Raw genomic sequence first — 3,270 nt, 5'->3', positions numbered from 1 at the left:
AGGGGGACTGATTTTCTGGGAGGAAAGCCTTCGAACAGCAGATGTACATGTAGGATACTTTGTCTTCGGCTGACTGAAAAGATCTCAGCTCTCAAGAGGCCCACATCCTACTCTGGCTAGGGACTGGGGAGCCTCTGAGTCCAGCCTCATTGTTCCACACTCTCCCAGAGCCCAGAGGAGTTGTGTGAGTTTTAGAGTATATCTGAATTACCAGAGATGGTCTTGAAAAGCTCAGCGCCCACACCAGGAAAATTCTTAGAGATACAAGGCAGAGAATATCTTTTCTCTGACAGAAAACTGAAACTTCAAAAGCATTTAAGGACCCTTATTTTACAAACCTGAGGATGCCTGCTCAGATTACAAAGGGACTCCTAACCTCTTCTCCCAGCTTCTCCCTCTTCCCTCCCTGTAACCTAGACCAGGCCTGGCTGGAGACTGCACACCCTGTCACTAGAGGGCGCCAGTTGCACGTCAAATACCTACACATCAAGGCCCATGAACATTCTTCAAACACAGAAAAATGTTAAATGGAAATGGCTTGTAATAAGGTGGCTTCCCCACTATGCCTGTCTCTTTTACCTCTGTTCCTGCTACTATAGGAGCATACTAAATTTGACTTTATGGTGCTTCCAGAATTTTCTTTTCAATTCAGAAATCTAATAAGTTGGGATGCAAAGGATAAATGGTTTCCACAAGATTACATAACTGCATTAATAGTGCTACCTTTTATTCTGGTTAATGTGTAAAATGGTATTTGAATTTTTACATAGTTTTATTCCATATCCTGCAACAATGAAATTGCTATCAAGAAATCTTTCCCATATGGCAAAATTATGAGATGAAAGACACCACTTGATGTGGGGTATAGATATGTCCCTGAAAATCCTAAAGTTGTGTTCTATTGAAATTTTAGAAAGAAAAACTGCCTAGACATTTAGTTGATGTAACCCCGTGTGGGATGGCACAGCAGCAGGGTCAGAGGGACGCTGCCGAGGCCAGGTTCTACTGGTTTACCCAGGAGCCTGCTCCTCAGGGCGAGCCCTCACCTGAGTTTACACAAGGAAAAGCTGGGCTCCTTGTTTCTCCATGTGCTATTCCCCCATCCGTGGTTATGCTTTGGGGGGTAGGGGGAAGGATGTGAGCCTTCACCACAGAGCCGCTTGACTGTATTGAGCGCTAACAGGCTCTCTGGGCGAGGACTCTGAGTTTGGAATCTCTCTGTCTAAGAATTAGAGACTGTGTCCACCCGACATACCCGATATCGGGTCAGTTACAATTTGTGCCTGAAGAGTGATCACGACATTTGGGCTGTGGGGGCGCGTGAAGCTGTGTGGTGTCAGCCAAGATCTTCAGTCGGGGTGCTCTTAGTAACGGACACCCTAAAAATGGAAATTAAGCGAACGGCTCCTCACCAAACTGTGAGTCTTGAAGGACGAGCTTTGTGGACCCAGGAGGAAGGAATTAGCTAAAATAGAAGGTAAAGAAGGATGAGGAAGTATGAACTCCAGCTGCCCTTGGAATCTGGGCATCTTCTCCGGGGCTGAGGTGAGTTGGAGGGGTGCTGGCTGCACCAGGCGGGGCACAGGAAAACGATTCAACACCACATATTGAAATGCCACTAGGAGCCTGGTACTGAGCTGGGGTTTTTATCATTTCACTAATCTTACAAAGTAGAACCTTTATTCCTGGAAGGAAATGGGGCTACACTAGATTGTAAAATTTTCCCAAGGTCACACTGCTTATATGAGAGGTAACAGGCTCACAGATAACAGTTCCCACTGACCACACACATATCCAGCTCCCCACCCCGTCCCCACAATGTCCTCTGCTGATACACCTGCGAGACATTACCTTATCTAGTTTGTAAACCTCAGATCAGAAACCTGAGGCTGGGAGAAGTTCAATCACCTACCCCAGTGCATCAACACCTTCCTTCCCCCTTGCTCTGTCCTGTCACCACCCCTCAGGCATCCCCTGCCACACTGTGGCCCCAATCTGCTGCTTCCTTATCCAACAGGAGGGGGAAAGTCTGATAAATGAATTGACTTGCATACCTTGAAAAAACTGTAAAAAGTCAGGCCGCCAAGAGCACAATCTCCCAGACCGTGTAGGGCAGAACCATGGCCCTGTGCTCCCACCACACAGAGGGTTTCTTGGTCAAACTCACTGAGAAAATTTAAAGTGCTTTATCTTCCTCTGAGAAATTGCTAACAAACCTTACCACATGGAAAAGCTCTGAGAAATTCTGGAATACAAGAAGGAACTTTCCTGCTCAAGGACGGTCCTTTTTATTTGCACTGTTGTAGCACAGAAAATAATACCACAAAACATGGTGGTTTGGGGCTTTGAATGAAAGAAAATTAAAATGCCTCAGAAGTAAGCCTCAGAACTAAAATCTCTTACTGACTTGCCCTCAGAAAGCCTGGTTCTCTGTGACCTTCTTTCTTTCCCTGTATACTGGCAAGGATTCTGAAGTTTGGAATCTCTCTGTCTAAGAAATCTGACCAAGAAAAATGCTTTCCAAAAGAAATGTGTTTGTCTTAAGACCCTCTTCTCACGGGCAGTGCCTGTGGCTCAGTAGGCAGGGTGCTGGCCCCATATACTGAGAGTGGTGGGTCCAACCTCGCCCTAGCTAAACTGCAACAAGAAAATAGCTGGGCATTGTGGCAGGTGCCTGTAGTCCCAGCTACTCGGAGGCTGAGGCAAGAGAATCATCTAAACCCAAGAGCTGGAGGTTGCCATGAGCTGTGATGTCATAGTACTCTACCCAGGGTGACAAAGTAAGACTCTGTCTCTTAAAAAAAAAAAAAAAAAAAAAAGACCCTTTTCTCAGGAATCTCATCACATAACCAGGAAAGATTAATCACCCAAAGAGAGACTGGGAATTGTGGTCACACCCAGATGGTCTTTTCATCTATTTTTCTGAGGGCAGTTCCTAGAGAGATTGCCTGGGAGGCCTTTTTTCTGCATAGTAAGACAATCTTTGTTCACAGTTGAGTTCTGCCCCTCACTTTCTTGCCACCTTCCCTGTAACCCAGAGGAACCTGGTCCCAGTTAGGCCATTGTTCTTTGGGCTCAATAACTTCCCCTGAAAATCAGTTACTGCTGTATCCACCATCTTCCCTTCCCCTGAAGAAGCATCTGGAGTTCACTAGGTTATTGGGTTATCACGGTCTCCTGTGATTTTCCCCTGTGTATGTTAAATAATTTTGTATGCCTTTTACTCTTTTTTATTTTTAAGAGACATGGTTTTCTTTGTCGCTCAGGCTG

Source organism: Otolemur garnettii, unplaced genomic scaffold (genome assembly GCF_000181295.1).
Source record: "Otolemur garnettii isolate 467f Iridium unplaced genomic scaffold, OtoGar3 scaffold00003, whole genome shotgun sequence".
In the NCBI taxonomy this organism is placed as follows: Eukaryota; Metazoa; Chordata; class Mammalia; order Primates; family Galagidae; genus Otolemur; species Otolemur garnettii.
Note: the sequence above shows the minus strand (reverse complement) of the source record.